Genomic DNA, 18,303 nt, shown 5'->3' on the forward strand with positions numbered 1-18,303 from the left:
GACAACGATCCATGGGGATGCGTTGTCTACGAGACGGAAATTGGAATAAGGATTAAGGTGTGGTACCATGTGTCAAGCGTTTGAACGTACTAAGCACATGCCGAGAAATATGGTAAATCGGTAAGCCTAGTACCTGAGTGAACCTGGCAGCAGATTGCCCTCCTCACGCGACCTAAGACATGGTCTCCCATTCCGGTTATGGTGGATACAAGTGCGGTCACTGCACGACGGCAGTCGGGGTGAGTGAGGCATTGTATGCCAAGGCGGTGAGCCCCTCTCTGCTGACGGGGAATCGATGGGGACGGTTGGTCTGTGTGGGGACGGAGTGCCTCACCACATCGTGTGTTTAGGTTTACCTTGCAAGGTTTAAAAACTCGATTCGAATCGTCTGCTTCTCGCAGCTAATGAGACTGCTTGATCCATGCTGCTACATTGAGTAATAAGTGGAAATGTGTTGATTTGGCAAAAGATGTTGATTGCTAAATGCTTGATACTATGTATGATTAGATAAATACACATTTAGTCTTAAGAGAGTCACACTAAAACTTGAAAAACTAAACTTGATTTTTAGACTCAGCTAGTGCTTTTGGCAAACCAAACCCCTCAGCCAAACAGTTGCATGTCTAGAGGTAGAGGAGTAGACTCCTCACACCGGGTAAGTCTAGCTGAGTATTAGTATATTCAGCCTTGCTTGTGGAATAATTTTTTACAAGTTCTCTGGAGGACATGGTTGCTGGAATGACTTGGCCGTCCATCTTGCCAACGAGGTGGACAGTCGAGTGGGACCCTACCTCAGCAGAGGAGGAGCATGAGGAGTGATGGGCAAGGCTTCCCCATCCCTCCATTTATTTACCATTAGTTATATTCCGCTGCTTTCCGAACAATGATCACTACTTTTGCAAAAATCCGATGATGTTGTAATAATTTGAAGTACTCCTTTAATGTATGGTTTTATGCTTTATTGTATTTGCTCTGTGCCTCACCTTCGAGTTAATACGTGGTCCTTGATCCTGTTAGTGGCCTCGTCGGACTAGATCCGAGGGACTGACGTTTTATTCCTATTTAAGTGTGGTCTAGCCTTTAAGGTGGGACATAGTCACTTAAGTTGGAATAACTCGGGCGGTTCCGCCACAAGTGGATTACGAAATACGAGGGATCTAAGAATAACCTTGACCATTTCATGGTCATCCCATTTTGTGCTCCCGAGGTTGCGCACTTGATTTACCAAGGTCTTGAGCTGGTTGTACATAGCTTGTGGCTCCTCTCCTTGGTTGAGGATGAAACGACCGAGCTCCACCTCGATCGTCTCTCGTTTGGTGATCTTGGTCACCTCATCTCCCTCGTGCGCGGTCTTGAGCACATCCCAAATCTCCTTGATGCTCTTCAACCCTTGCACTTTATTTTACTTCTCTCGACATAGAGAGGCGAGGAGTATAGTAGTGGCTTGGGAGTTGAAGTGCCGGATTTGGGCAACCTCGTTCGAGTCGTAGCCCTCATCCCCCACCGTAGGTAGCTGCGCTCCAAACTCAACAATGTCCCATATGCTTGCATGGAGTGAGGTTAGGTGATGCCTCATTTTGTCACTCCACATACAATAATCTTCACCATCAAAAAATGGAGGTTTGCCTAATGGAATGGAAAGTATAGGAGTGCGCTTAGAGATACGGGGATATCGAAGGGGCATCTTACTATACTTCTTGCGCTCATGGCGCTTAGAAGTGACGGACGGCGCATCGGAGCCGGATGTAGAAGGTGATGATGAATCGGTCTCATAGTAGACCACCTTCTTCATCTTTTTCTTCTTGTCGCCGCTCCGATGCGACTTGATGTGTGAAGGGGATCCTTCCTTCACCTTGTTACCGGACTCCCTTGATTTAGCCTTCCCAAGGCTTGTGGGCTTGTCACCGCCGGTCACGATCTCCCTCTTGGCGTGATCTCCCGACATCACTTCGAGTTGTTAAACTCTAATGAAGCACCGGGCTCTGATAACAATTGAAAGTCACCTAGAGGGGGGTGAATAGGCGGAAACTGAAAATTACAACTTAAAAACACAATCTACAAGTCGGGGTTAGCGTTAGAATTAAAATCGAGTCCGAGAGGGAGGGGAAAACAAATCAACCAAGAAATAAAGCGGATGACACGGTGATTTGTTTTATCGTGGTTCGGTTCTTGAGAACCTAGTCCCCGTTGAGGTGGTCACAAAGACCGGGTCTCTTTCAACCCTTTCCCTCTCTCAAACGGTCAATTAGACCGAGTGAGCTTTCTTCCTTGATTTCTCGGGTCACTTAGACCGCGCAAGGACCACCACACGATTGGTGTCTCTTGCTTCGCTTACAAGGCTTTGAGGGTAAGAATGAGAGAAAGAAGAAAGCCAACTAAGCAACAAGAGCAACAAAGAAACACAAGAACGATCCTCTCACAAGTCCTAAAACACTAGAATTGAATTAGGGACTTTGATTGGATTGGAGGCTTTGATTTGTGTCTTAGAGTGTTGCACTTTGCTCTTGTATTGAATGGAGAGTGTTAAATGCTTGGATGGTTGGAGTGGTGGTGGTTGACGGGTATTTATAGCCCTCACCCACCAAAACAACCGTTGGGGAGGCTGTCTGTCGAAGGGCGCACCGGACAGTCCGATGCGTCAGCCACGTCACCCAATCGTTAGGGTTCAGACGTTGTCGACCATTGGAGCGCTGACTTCTTGGGGCACCGAACAGTCCGGTGCCACACCGGACAGGTACTGTTCACTGTCCGGTGCTCCTCTGATTTTTGCTCTGACTTCTGCCGCGAACTGTAGCGCTGTTAGGGCACTATGCAGTCGACTGTTGCGCTGGAGAGCCGTTGCTCCACTGGTGCTTTGGACAGTCCGGTGAATTATATCGGAGTGGCGCTGGAGAAACTCGAAGGTGGCGAGTTCGGAGTTGTACGGTCCTGGTGCACCAGACACTGTCTGGTGGCACACCGGACAGTCCGGTGCGCCAGACCAGGGCACACTTGGGTTTCTTTTCTCCTTTCTTTTTGAACCCTTTCTTTAATCTTTTTATTGGTTTGTTTTGAACCTTTATGCACCTGTAAAACATGTATTCTAGAGCAAACTAGTTAGTCCAATATTTGTGTTGGACATTCAACCACCAAAATTAATTATGGAAAAATGTTTGACCCTATTTCCCTTTCAGGGTTTATATATCACAAGAGTGAGCTCACAAAAGATCATAGCTCAACAAGCTATGGGGAATAATGTGCATGTACTCACCAAAGGTGGGAGTTCATGTGAAGTGTAAGGCTGATCAACAAATAATGGTTAAAGCTGAGCATTGCTTTTATAAGTTGGCCAAAATTTTATTAGCAGTTACTAAATGTAAGTAAATAACAAACCATAGTAATAATAAATCATAATAATAATAAATCCCAATGCAATGCAGATGACAAATTGAATTTAATTCCATAAATTAATCATGTGAGTGTCCGAGCCACTCATGACCGTGAGCACAGCTAGTATACCAGTTTTTACACTCTCTAGAGGTTGCACATCTTTACCCACAAGTCATGTTACCCATCTGCCAAGGGATCGCGACTCCCATACACCTCTACCAAGGAAGCGAGGTAGGGTAACACTACGAGGCCTTTATAAAGTTCCACTAGCTTCACAAAACCAGCTACAGTTTCTAGGAAACTCCAGTGCAGGGATCCCTCACCTGACCGTCATCGTAGCAAAATCAACCCAATGACCTCCCCACACTGACCACTCCCCTACTGCCCTTGCCCCTATCGGGTAAGGTAGTCCTCCACTAGCTTTCTTAGTTAGTCAGCCAAGGGCGTCCCATACCACCCTTGTGGTAGCACTGTTTTCCTGGGTTGTTCTCCATGTTCCAATTAACATAATGATCTTATCATAAACAATAAATAACAAACTAATAACAAAAGTATGATCATGAATAATGTGTATCTCCATACCCAAAACCACATAAAGCAATAGCAAATACTACCCAAAAATTCAGTGGTAAACAAGGTATAAAGATAGCCAAACTAGGGTAACCTATTCGATCCCATCAAAATTTACCTATGTAGATCATTATGATTAATAAGAACATGATTGGGTAAAAAGAAGTGATCAAGGGCACAACTTGCCTTCAACGAGCTCCTGCTCAGCAGTCTCCACCTGCTGAACCCCTGGATCCTCAGTGGTTGGCTCGTCTACTCGCAACAATACAAAAAAACATGGTACAACAGAAATTAACATCACACCAAACAACAGACTAGAATGCATGATAAAATTCTAAGCGTTGTAACGAGATCGTAGGAACAAGAATCACTAGATTCGGAGTTACGGTTATCTAGTTATGAATTTTTGAAGTTATTTAGTACTTGGAATAGAATAATTCAAGTGAATAATTTTGATCCAAATTTCATGGATAAACAAAGGTACTAGGTGATGAACAATATTAAAACAAAATTATTGCAACTGAAATGGATCAATTTGGAGTTAAAATGAATTAAATATGAATTACTCAAGTTTTTGGAATTTTTTTTGTATTAAAAATCAGTTTCCATAATTTATTATCTAATTTCTCTATCCCCTGGGTCACGCGCACTATTACAGAAGAACTCAAGGTCTAATTTGCAAATCTCGCCCAGACTCAGATTAACCCGCTGGTGGACGGTGAGTTGATAACACAAAACTCCAGGGATTCATATGAAAACTACTAGGGCGAAAGGGTACGGTGAGGTTTGGGCCATCCGATCCACACCTAACACACTAGATTAGATCTATGCTAGCTATTTAACCACAGTCGCTCTTGGTCGTCGGATCTGACATCCGCGTTCCACGACGCACGATCCCTTCACTCTCTCTCAGTCACACGATCGTTGATCTACAGTCGTGATTGAATGGGCTGAAGCGTTATGCTGATTCTAATCATGGCCATCCAAAACCAATCGACGGCACACGAGCGTCGTCTCCACTACCGTCATGCGGAGCGGCCGGGTGCGCGTTTGCCAGCTGCGACTCCCCCGCGTACCACGACCCTGAGTTCCAGTGGGCTAACCCCAAGCCCCTAAGCGCAATACAACCTATACTTCCTTGCGAATGCGATAGGGCTAACTTACCGGTGTTTAACGTAGCACGGCTCCGACCACGGCGAAGAACTGCTCCGCGATGATGAAGAGGTCTGGCGAGAAATTCAGCCAAGGTCGACGGCAAATCCCCCACAATGTGGTCACGTCCACCCGTCCGAAAGCCCAGGAAGCCCAAGGTCACCACCCCGGTGCCCCAGTCGACGGCAACCCGAAGTTTAAGTGCGGCGGCGCCCTGCGCACACACCCGCTTTTCTTGCTCTGGCGCAACGGCTCAATGAGAGTCACGGAGGTAGGAGGAAGGGTTGGCCAGGGTTCTTAATACCCCATATAGGCGCAAGGTGGCCAGGGTGGGGCAACAAACTTCCCGAATCGATGGCGAGCTTTTGCCATCGTCGGGTGAGGTCGTTGGAGAGGAATTAGTCTACCCGGTCCCACCCATCAGTCAAAGTGTAGAGGGAAAGATCCTGCAACGCGGGGCCCAGTTGCGAGCTTCCCAGAAGGCTTCCACCGATGACTCGCTGTGAGGATGGTGCATGGGCCCGGTATGTTGGTGCTAGGTAGGTAGCTGGGCTGGTGCGCGTGGTGAGAAGTCTAGCTGGGCCAAATTTAGTCGCCGCGGCCCTTTTAGATTCGGACCCTTTTCCATTTTCCATTTTGTTTTATTTTGAATTCCCTTTACTAAATTCAAACCTGCTATTTGAATTCAAATTTGGTTTGCAGATTTCACAGGTCATATGCACAAAATAAAAATACCAGTTTAGAGATATATTTATATTTTTATTTTTGTTTTATACTCCTTTCCTTTTTCCTTTCTCTCCTTTTTTTCTCATTTTCCATTTTCAAATTTAGGTTTCAGTCCAAATCTTCAACTTATTATTTTATTTTTATTGGTATTATTTTCACCATTATTTAATGCACAACCAAAACTCCAATATGATGCATGGCTTATTTTAGTTATCTTAATCATTTATTTTCTCATATGTGCTTATTATCATGTGATGATGAGTATGAGACAAAACATAGGATAAGATGTACTCTCTGATTTTCATTTACAAATTGGGTATTACAAGTCCTACCCTGCTTACAAAGAATCTCGTCCTCAAGATTAGGATGGACTAGGAAAGAGGTGGGGAAAATCTACTCGTAGCTCTTCTTCTCTTTCCCAAGTAGCCTCATCTTCACCATGGTGACTCCATTGCACTTTGCACAATTTAATCACTTTACTCCTCATGGCATGAGTCAAAGTATCAAGAATCTTGATAGGATATTCCATATAAGTCAGATCATCTTGAACACTAAGATCCTCCATAGGTAGTTGCTCTTCGGGTACCCTGAGGCACTTCTTCAGTTGAGACACGTGGAAGACATCATGTACATGCGCAAGATGATCGGGTAGCTCCAGTTGGTAGGCAACTTCTCCCACTCGCTTCAAGATCAAGAAGGGTCCAATAAAGCGAGGGGACAACTTCCCTTTAACTTTAAACCTTCGCATACCCCAGATCGGTGACACCTTTAGATATACGTGATCACCCTCTTTAAACTCTAGCAGTCTTCTCTGGGTATCCGCATAGCTTTTCTACCTTGACAGCGCAGTTCTCAAATTCTCCCTTATCATTTGCACTTGTTCTTCTGCCTCTTGTATAATTTATGGTCCAAAGAACTGTCTTTCACCAGTTTGATCCCAATATAAAAGAGTCCTGCATTTTCTGTCATATAAAGCCTCGAACGGGGACATCTTCAAACTAGCCTGGTAACTGTTATTGTAAGAGAACTCCGCATACGGTGAACTCTTATCCCAACTACCACCATGATTTAAGAGCACAAGCTCTTAACATATCCTCCAGTACTGGTTGGTTCTCTCGGTCTGCCCATCAGTTTGAGGATGGTAGGCCGAACTGAAATTCAACTGTGTGTCCAAACACTCGTGCAATTTCTGCCAAAAACCGAGAAGTGAATTGTGACCCCGGTCTGACACAATCTTCTTAGGCACTCCATGTAGACAAACTATTCGAGCCATATACAACTCTACTAGCTTGGCTCCCGTGTAATTAGTCCTCACAGGAATGAAGTGAGCCACCTTTGTTAGTCTGTCCACAATCACCCAAATAGAGTCATACCCTACAAAAGTGCGGGGTAGACCAACAATGAAATCCATGCCAATTTCTTCCCATTTCCACTTGGGTATTTTCAGTGGGTGAAGTAATCCAGCAGGTCTTTGATGCTCGGCTTTTACCCTTTGGCAAACATCACATTCCACCACATGTGCAGCAACATCCCTCTAGAGTCCATACCACCAATACTTCTGCTTCAAGTCCTGGTACATCTTGGTACTACCCGGATGGATGGAGTAAGCTGAGTCATGTGCTTCCTTCAATATGGTCTCACGAATACTGCCAACTTCAGGAACACAAATCTAGTTCTTGAACCATATCGTGCCCTGCTCATCTTTCGTGAAATATGGGCCTCTTCCTTCTATTGTCAGATCTTTGATCTCTTAAATTTTGACATCACCGATCTGACCCTTTCGTATTTCTTGCTATAGGGTTTGTTCCACTTCTATGGTAATTCCTTCAGTATGATCAACTATCCCTAGATTGAGCTTCTCAAAATCTTATGCTAACTCATCGAGTAACTAGGTGACAATAGCTGCATGGACATGCTCCTTCCGACTCAAGGCATCCGCAACCAGATTCGCCTTGCCCGGATGATAGTGAATTTCCAAGTCATAGTCTTTGATGACCTCCAACCAACGGCGTTGCCTAAGGTTGAGATCCTTCTCAGTGAAGATATACTTTAAGCTCTTGTGATCAGTGTAGACTTGGCACTTAGTCCCCATAATGTAATGCCTCCAAATCTTGAGAGCATGCACTACGACTGCCAGTTCTAAGTCATAAGTGGGGTAGTTTAACTCATGTTTCCGCAACTGGCGAGACGCGTAGGCGATGACGTGTCCTTCTTGCATAAGCACACATCCCAAGCCCTAGCGGCTTGCATCACAATATATATCAAAACTCTTCTGCAAATCTGGCATAATCAACACTGAGGCTGACATTAACTTAAACCTCAACTGGTTGAAACTCTCTTGGCATTCCTAGGTCCAATTGAACTCCTTCCCCTTCTCTAACAGTGAGGTCATAGGCTTTGCTATCTTAGAAAATCCTTCAATGAATCACCGGTAATAGCCCACGAGTCCCAGAAAACTCCGGACCCCCGTAACTGAACTTGGTATCTTCCAACCAACTATCGTTGTTACTTTAGCCAGATCTACTGAAATTCCTCCTTTGGAGATGATATGCTCGAGGAATGGTACTTCATCAAGCCAGAACTCACACTTGGTAAATTTAGCATAGAGCTGATTATCCCGTAACTTCTGTATCACCATCCGTAGATGTTCCTCATGATCACTATCATTTTTGGAATATATGAGAATGTCGTCGACGAATACCACGACAAATCTATCGAGATACTCCATAAACACCTTGTTCATCAGATTCATGAAGTAGGTTGGTGCATTAGTTAAGCCAAACGACATGACTGTGAATTCATATAGACCATATCGGGTAGAGAAAGCCGTCCTGGGAATATCAAATGGCCTAATCTTCATTTGATGGTAGCCCGACCTGAGGTCAATCTTAGAGAACACCCTAGCACCTCTCATCTGATCAAATAAATCTTCAATAAGGGGTAATGGGTACTTGTTCTTAATGGTGACATCATTAAGTGATCTATAGTCCACACACATCCTTTGCAAACCATCCTTCTTTTGTACAAACAGTACCGGTGCTCCCCAAGGTGAGGAACTCAGATGAATGTACCCTGCTTCCTGTAACTCCGTTAATTGTTTCTTAAGTTCTTTTAATTCTTCCACTGACATCCAATATGGTCTTTTGGAAATGGGAGCGGTACCAGGTAAGAGGTCAATGAAAAATTCAACTTCCCTATCTGGTGGCATTCTGGGTAACTCTTCAGGAAAGACGTCTGGAAAGTCTCTAACAGCTCGGATTTTCCTACCCACAAATTTTCCATCCACTAGAAATATGGCAGGTCTGGTAGATGTGGTTACGGTAATCTCAACTTCAAATCTTTCCCCTTTGGAACTGGTGAGTTCTACGGTTCCCTTACACAGGGTATAACTGCCTTTACTTTCCTTAACCAGGACATCTCGAGTATCAGATCTATACTGTTTTCTTCTAATACTATAGGTGTAGACCAGAATTCCCTTCCCATAATTGTCAGTGTTAATCTGTGTGTCATATAGTTTGCTTCAACAGGTCCTTTAGGTGTAATTACTACCATTGGTGTTTTCAAATTTTGATGTGGTGATTCATTGGTGATGGCAAATCGAACAGAAATAAACGAATGCGTTGCTCCAGAATCAAATAATAAGGCTGCTAGAATTGCATTAATGTAAAATATACCGATAGCGATGTCCGCTCCATCAGTAGTGGCCTTAGCACTGACTTGATTAACTCAGGCAATGTTGAATCCCTTGCCAGGAGTCTGTTGCTTGTTCGTAGCTGGCGTGCTGGAACTCCCCATCGGGCAAGAATTTGCATAGTGCACAACCTAACTGCACTTGAAGCATGTAGGGCCTGTCCTCTGTCCTGTAGGCCTCGCTGGGGTGCCAGTGGGGGCAACCTAACGAGTGTGGGGTGTCTATGGAGTCCCCTGTGGAGCGTACTGAGCTGGGCATGGTCCTCCTCCTGGACGAGCTGGTGTACCCTGGGGTGGAACGTAGCGAGGGCGAATACTGCTACTACCCTGCCCCTAGGTAATGGCCTTCCTCTTCATGTCTCAGTTGAACACGCTTGTGTTCAATAGCTAAAGTTTTATCAAGAAGCCTCTGAAATGATGGGAATGTATGAGCAACCAGTGCATACTGTAGTGGCCCATTGAGTCCTTCTATGAAGTGCTCTTGCTTTCTCTCATCATTAGCCACCTGATCAGGAGCATACCGCAACAGCTAAATGAATTTGTCACGGTACTCACTAACTGACATGTTGCCTTGTTTTATTGACAGAAGTTCCTTCTTTTTAATCTTCATCAGTCCAGCAGGTATGTGGTAATTTCTGAACTGGGTGGTGAATTCCACCCAAGTGATAGTATCAGCAGTGTCATGGGCAGCAGTATAAGAATCCCACCAATCAGCAGTAGGACCAGTCAAACGACCAGAAGCATAGAGAACCTTCTCCTGGTCGGAGCATTGGGCAATGTTTAGCATCTTCTCTACTGACATCAACCAGTCGTCAGCGTGCAGAGGATCTGGAGAGCTGGCGAAGGTAGGTGGCTTGTGGCTCATAAATTCCCGATGCTTGTCCCGGGGTGGAAGTGGTGGGGTGGTGGTGGCAATGGAGCTTGCTACTGTTGCCCCATTCTTTCTTGACGCATCTCCTCCCGCATATCTTGCCTTTCCTGGCGCATCGCTTGGCGTTCCTGTCGCATCTACACATGCATATCTACCACAGTATCAGCCATTTGTTGCAGCATTTGCATCTGCTGGGCTGCAACCACTAGATCAGTTCTAGCTGGTGGAGGATTTGGAGGATTCATTTCTGCTTGTTGTTGTTGTCTAAGCGCCCTCCGGTTGTGTGGGTTGGCAGGTAGATCAATTCCGCCTCCCTTCCTGGTATTGACCATCTGGGTTAGAAATACATGGTAAGATAGAACTGCAGATAAGATGAGTAATTGTGAGGCAGAATCTTTTGGGGGTTTTATTAGCTAAGTAGATTAGCGTGTCACCTACTCTTACTAATTAACTTATGGTGGTACATGCTAGAATAGGCTGCTATACAATTTCAATCACTCAAAGAAGCAAATCAAGCATTTACCATCAGAACAAACATCCAATCATTTTAGGTAGAGAAAATAAATTTAATTTTGTCTTGGGTCTCCTATCTCTTTAGAGGGTCATGGATGTAGGATTCCAAAGTGTGAAATCCTCCTTGTCTTAGAATAGAAAAGGTAACAGTAATCAGAGTAGAACAGTAGAAGATGAGACAGGATCAAGAAAAGTATAGAAAGAATCAGAGTAAGGTAAATAGGTAAGGGTTTTGTCCAAGTCTATCTAGGTTTCGTCCTACAGTCAACATTTTCTCTGATACCACTTCTGTCACACCCAGATTTAAAGGATAAAGCCGGGTGCGTCTCATATGTGCGCTAAGGAAGATCATCACATATAATGGCAAAGTGTATAGAGATAAATGTCATAAATATCATAAATGTCATTATTACATAGCGGAATTCTTACAAAAATAAATAATAATAATAATATTGCAAACTAAATATTATTTCCCTGGCGCCACAAAGCTGACTGGTAGATGCCACCTAGATCAACTTGTATGCTTCATTGTAGGGCGGCTCCTCTTCGACCATCTGCTCTTCACTTGTGGGGGGTTTATATATAGCAAGAGTGAGCTCACAAAAGATCATAGCTCAACAAGTTGTGGGGAATAATGTGCATGGACTCACCAAAGGTGGGTTTTCATGTGAAGTGTAAGGCTGATCAACAAATAAGGGTTAAAGCTGAGCATTGCTTTTATAAGTTGGTCAAAAATTTATTAGCAGTTACTAAATGTAAGTAAATACCAAACCATAGTAATAGTAAATCAAAATAATAATAAATCCCAAAGCAATATAGATGACAAATTGAATTTAATTACATAAATTAATCATGTGAGTGTCCGAGCCACTCATGACGGTGAGCACGGCTAGTATACCAGTTTTTACACTCTGCAGAGGTTGCGCATCTTTACCCATAAGTCATGTTACCCATCTACCAAGGGATCGCGACTCCCATACACCTCTATCAAGGAAGCGAGGCAGGGTAACACTACGAGGCCTTTACAAAGTTCCACTAGCTTCAGAACACATGTTATAGTTTCTAGGAAGCTCCAGTGCAAGGATCCCTCACCTGACCGCCATCGCAGCAAAATGAACCCAAGGACCTCCTCACACTGACCACTCCCCTACTGCCCTTGCCCCTATCGGGTAAGGTAATCCTCCACTAGCTTTCCTAGTTAGTCAGCCAAGGGCGTCCCATACCACCCTTGTGGTAGCACTGTTTTCCCGGGTGGTTCTCCATGTTCCAATTAACATCATGATCTTATCATGAATAGTAAATAACAAACTGATAACAAAAGTATGATCATGAATAATGTGTATCTCCATACCCAAAACCACATAAAGCTATAACAAATACTACCCAAAAATTCAGTGATAAACAAGGTATAAAGATAGCCAAACTAGGGTAACCTATTGGATCCCATCAAAATTAACCTATACAGATCATTATGATTAATAAGAACATGATTGGATAAAAAGAAGTGATCAAGGGCATAACTTGCCTTCAACGAGCTCCTGCTCAGCAGTCTCCACCTGCTGAACCCCTGGATCCTCAGTGGCTAGCTCGTCTACTCGCAACAATACAAATAAACATGGTATAGAAGAAATTAACATCACACCAAACAACATATCAGAATGCATGATAATATTCTACGCGTTGTAACGAGATCGTAGGAACAAGAATCACTAAATTCGGAGTTACGGTTATCTAGTTATGAATTTTTGAAGTTATTTAGTACTTGGAATAGAATAATTCAAATGAATATTTTTGATCCAAATTTCATGGCTAAACAGAGGTACTAGGTGATGAACAATATTAAAACAAAATTATTGCAACTGAAATGGATCAATTTGGAGTTAAAATGAATTAAATATGATTTATACAAGTTTTTAGAATTATTTTTGTATTAAAAATCAGTTTCCATAATTATTTATCTAATTCCTCTATCCCCTGGGTCACATGCACTATTACAGAAGAACTCAAGGTCTAATTTGCAAAACTCGCCCAGACTCATATTAACACGCTGGTAGACGGCGGGTTGATAACACAAAATTCCAGGGATTCATATGAAAAACTACTCGGGCGAAAGGGTACAGTGAGGTTTGGGTCGTCCGATCCACACCTGACGCACCAGATTAGATCTACGCTAGCTATTTAACCGCAGTCACTCTTGGTCGTCGGATCCAAGATCCGCTGTCCATGGCACACGATCCCTTCACTCTCTCTCGGTCACATGATCGTTGATCTACGATCATGATTGAATGGGCCAAAGCGTTACGCTGATTCTAATCGTGGCCGTCCAAAACGAATCGACGACACACGAGCGTCGTCTCCACTACCGCCGAGCGGAGCGGCCGGGTGCACGTTCGCCAGCGGCGACGCCCCCGCGTTCCACGACCCTGAGTTCCAGTGGGCTAAACCCCAAGCCCCTAAGCGCAATACAACCTATACTTCCTTGTGAAAGGGATAGGGCTCACTTACTGGTGTTTAACGTAACACGGCTCCGACCACGCCGCAGAACGGCTCCACGATGGTAAAGAGGTCCGACGAGCAATTTAGCCAAGGTCGACGGCGAATCCCCCGCAACATGGCCATGGCCACCCGTCCGCAAGTCCTAGGAAGCCCAAGGTCACCACCCCGGTGCCCCAGTCGACGGCAACCCGAAGTTTAAGTGTGGCGGCGCCCTGCACACACACACACACACTTTTCTCGCTCTGGCACAACAGCTCGATGAGAGTCACGGAGGTAGGAGGAAGGGTCAGCCATGGTTTTTAATACCCCATGTAGGCACAAGGTGGTCGAGGTGGGGCAACAAACTTCCCCGAATCGATGGCGAGCTTCCGCCATCGTCGGGCGAGGTCGTTGGAGAGGAATGAGTCCGCCCGGCCCCACCCATAAGTCACGCGCGCAGAGGGAAAGATCCTGCAACGCGGGCCCGGTTGCCAGCTTCCCAGAAGGCTTCCACCGGTGACCCGCTGTGAGGATGGCGCATGGGCCCGGTATGTCGGTGCTAGGTAGGTAGCTGGGCTGGTGCGCGTGGTGAGAAGTCTAGCTGGGCCGAATTTGGTCGCCGCGACCCATTTAGATTCGGACCCTTTTCCATTTTCCATTTTGTTTTATTTTGAATTCCCTTTACTAAATTCAAACCTTCTATTTGAATTCAAATTTGGTTTGCAGATTTCACGGGTCATATGCACAAAATAAAAATACTAGTTTAGAGATATATTTATATATTTATTTTTATTTTATACTCCTTTCCTTTTCCCTTCTCTCCTTTTTTTCTCATTTTCCATTTTCAAATTTAGGTTTCGGTCCAAATCTTCAACTTATTATTTTATTTTTATTGGTATTATTTTCATCATTATTTAATGCACAACCAAAACTCCAATATGATGCATGGCTTATTTTAGTTATCTTAATCATTTATTTTCTCATATGTGGTTATTACCATGTGATGATGAGTATGAGACAAAACATAGAATGAGATGTACTCTCTGATTTTCATTTACAAATTGGGTATTACACGTTGGTAGGAAATGAAAAATCAGTTTTAATACCAGTTTTATAAAATAACCGGTACTAAAAGCCTATATGGTTTTTGAACCGGTACGTGCTAAAGGTTTTAGAACCGGTTCATGTATCGAACCTGTACCTCGTATTAGTACAGGTCGGGGACAACAACCGGTACTACCGGAATCAGCTTCTTTGTCGTGTGTTCTAAACACACGGCAAAGGCTATTTTACACTCGGCAAAGGCTTTGCCGAGTGTAACACTCGGCAAAGAACGCTCGGCGAACTGTACATCGGCAACAGCTTCTTTGCCGAGTACTTTTTGTCGGGCACTCGGCAAAGACTTTGCCGAGTGCCATTTGGCACTCGGCAAAGAAAAGTCACCGTCACGGCGCCAAGTGACGGTGACGGATCCTTTGCCGAGTGCCTACGGCGACACTCGGCAAAGACTGGTCCAGTGGACCCCACAGCCAGTCCATGTGCCGAGAGCCCTAGTAGGCACTCGGCAAAGGAGGTTTCTTTGCCGAGTGTCTGGTGGACTGGCACTCGGCAAAGAACCCTCCAGTGGGCCCCTTTGCCAGTATCTTTGCCGAGTGCCTTGGCAAAAGCACTCGGCAAAGACATCTTTGCCGGTTCCCAGGTTTCCTTCTTTGCCGAGTGCCACTGTCAGCACTCGGCAAAGATGTCTTTACCGGTTCCCAGGTTTCCTTCTTTGCCGAGTGCCATGGTCATAGCACTCGGCAAAGCAACCCTTTGCCGAGTGTTACACTCGGCAAAGTGACCAGAATGTCCCTTTTTTATTTGCTTTTGTTGTTCCATCCAAACAAACAAAAGATATATATCATTCACATCACATTATATATCAAGCACATCACAGAATGAACACATTTATCATCAACACCATATATATCACAAAGTCTCACAAAACAGGTCACAAGTCTCACTAAAGTCAGGATCATCACAAAACAGATACAAGTCTGCATCATCACTAACATCACCAAGTATCTCACAAGATAAAGTGTAACAAACATCACCAACACTCATAAAGGTAAGTCTGGATCATCACAAAACAAATCATCAACGAGGTGGGCATCTGGACTGGTTCGGCGAAGGGCTGGACGAAGCATGAGGGTTGTTCGACGCCGCCGATTGACCCTGCACAGAGAACAGATTGTATGTGTGAGAACATATGAATATATATCATGCAGTACTAAAATTTTGATACTCACAGGAGTAGTGAACTCTGTAGGGTCAGCTGCAGGGAACAACGGAGGTGGTGGAGCATGACCCTGTGCGGCGCCAAGGCTCTGCATGTACGCGAACATCTCCGCCATCCTCTTCTCTAGCTCCTCACGTTGCCTCCTCTCATCATCTAGTTGAGTCTGTAATATTTCGCCCTAATGTTACGATAATGCAAAGAGAAGATATATAAAAATCAATGAACGATGAATAGATAAGGAATAACCTGGAGTTGCTGGATACGATGCTGTGAGGTGTCCTGCCGAGGTCGTATGGTTGGGCTCGCGCTCGTGCTCCTTGCTCGCACCTGAGAGAGAGTGGGAGTGGAGGACGAGTCGATTGCCCCGTCGGAAATCCAGTACCGCCCATGCCTCTTGCCTCCTCCGACCCTCATGAGGACATCTCCGTCGATGTCCTCGGTCCTCGGATCGTAATCTGGCCCATGGACCTCCTTGGCCATGGCGGTGTACTCACTGAGTCGGCTGTGGATGGCGGGGTTGGTGTACGCCTCGGGCCCGTCATCCGGGTTGTAGGTGACGTCGGACGTCGCCTTCCCCTTGTGGGCCATGGCATATGCCGAGAACGTGGAGCAAGGCGCGCCACCATGTGTCGCCGACTGCGAGAAAACCAACGAGATGGTTAGAAATCATGTCTAATCGAAAGTTATATACCTAAATAAAAAAGAGCGCGTACCCATGCTTCCGCGTATTTGCCCAGGCTGCGGCTGCCTTGATGGTGGGAGGGACCTTGCATCAACAAACGCCGTTCCCGGCTAGCGTTGTGCGCCTCATCCCACTCAGCCGAGCACCACCTCTGCACCATCTGCTCCCAGCACTCAGGATGCGCGGCACACCAATGAGGAATCATCTAAAAAAATATAAGTACACAGCATATCAGAAGAAAAAAATAACCATATTTAGTACCAATAATAAAGTTTTGTATTTACCTGCAAGTACTGGTCCGGAGTCAACGACATGGTTCGGGCGTCCTTCTTGTTCACCTTCTCCCCAAGGACGGAGCCGTGGTAAGTGACGATGGCCTGAATGCGCGCCTCGTAGTGCATGTCCACGATGAGCTTCTTACAGCACGTCGTAGACACCACATCCGCCCTGGCCTCGTATCCAGCATCGCACCTGAAGAAATCCTACATACAAAGACGATGTATCCATACATTATTTCAAGAATATGCAACAAATGCGACTTATTAAACAATATAGTGCGAGGAAGACTTACCCACAGCTCTTGCTTCACCCGCTCTGCCTTGTTGTTGAATTGTCTGCCGTCCCGATCTACTGCATCGGGGGCGACGGCGTAGTGGTCGAAGGTGTATGCTGGGCTCGTCACTCCGGCGTACTCGACAAGTCCAGGGAAGTGTTCCCGGCATAGAAGGCCCAGGATGCCATTGGGGTTGCGGCCGTGACCCCCTGCAGTCTCCAAAACCATCCAAGACCTGTCCAAGTGATTAAGATGAAGTATTAGTTTCTATTATTAATTTGAACATATAATATGAAAAGGCAGCAACAATATCTAAAGTTACCTACCTCTCTCCATCGGGTCGTATCAGCGGACGTCTGTCACGAAGTATGGGTCGCTTAGGGAGGCTCGCGGGACCTCGCAGGTAGATACTCCTCGAACCTGAGGAGCCAGAACCTGAGACGTCCTGCTGAGTAGGGATGGATCCGGATATTTATTCGGATGTCAAATTTTTGGTCTTCTTTCTTCGATTATGAACAAATAACATATAGAATTTGCTATGTAAATTTATATTCTTGTTTTTAGCATTGAGGCTATTAATCTTCATAAAAAATAAACATTAAATTCATTCTATATATTTTTAAATAATTGATATAAAATTCGGATGTCTATTCGAATACGGATTCGGATGTTTTTTCACCTTTTTTGTTGTAGGGAGAAAATAATATACATAAAAAATTATATAAAAATTTATTTAAATACTTCATAATATTCTTAATAACATTGCCAAAAATTAGCTTTAAATTCTATGTATATCTATGCTAAAATATTATATTTATGATACAATTCGGATGTTTTAGGAACATCCCTACTGCTGAGGGGTGTCGTCGTCGTCGTCGTCCTGCTGCGCCGCATCGTCGTCGTCCTGCTGTGCCGCATCGACAGCGGCTTGCTGCTCCACCTGCTGCTGTACGGCGTCGTCCTGCTGCGCCTGCTCCTCCGTCCTACGGGTGCTCCTCCTCCCCCTCCCCCTCCTCGTCCTCGTCCCACCGCCCACCATCTTTGTCCAACAACCTGCAATTAAGAGTAAACAATTAAGCACAGATAAAAAATATGTATTTAGAAACATATGCAAAATAAATGAAATATAGCATTACATCGATTAAAAATAATCTTCATATGTGTCCGGGTTAGCCGGATCATAAGTGTCATCATCACTATCAACCATTTCATAGTCGACATCATCTGAAGGCGCAATTTCGTCATTGGCATTGCCTTCAAGTATTTCTAAGTCATTCTCATTTTGCACCTCATCATCCTCGTCATCAACAACCATTTCAATATCTACTTCCATTCCGATCGCTTCGGTTAAGTCTATCTCAAATTGCCCTTCGAGCCCATCTTCTTGGAAGAACTCTCCGTCATATGTGTCCGGGTCTAAGTTA

This window comes from Zea mays, chromosome 10, assembly GCF_902167145.1.
Source record: "Zea mays cultivar B73 chromosome 10, Zm-B73-REFERENCE-NAM-5.0, whole genome shotgun sequence".
Lineage (NCBI taxonomy): Eukaryota > Viridiplantae > Streptophyta > Magnoliopsida > Poales > Poaceae > Zea > Zea mays.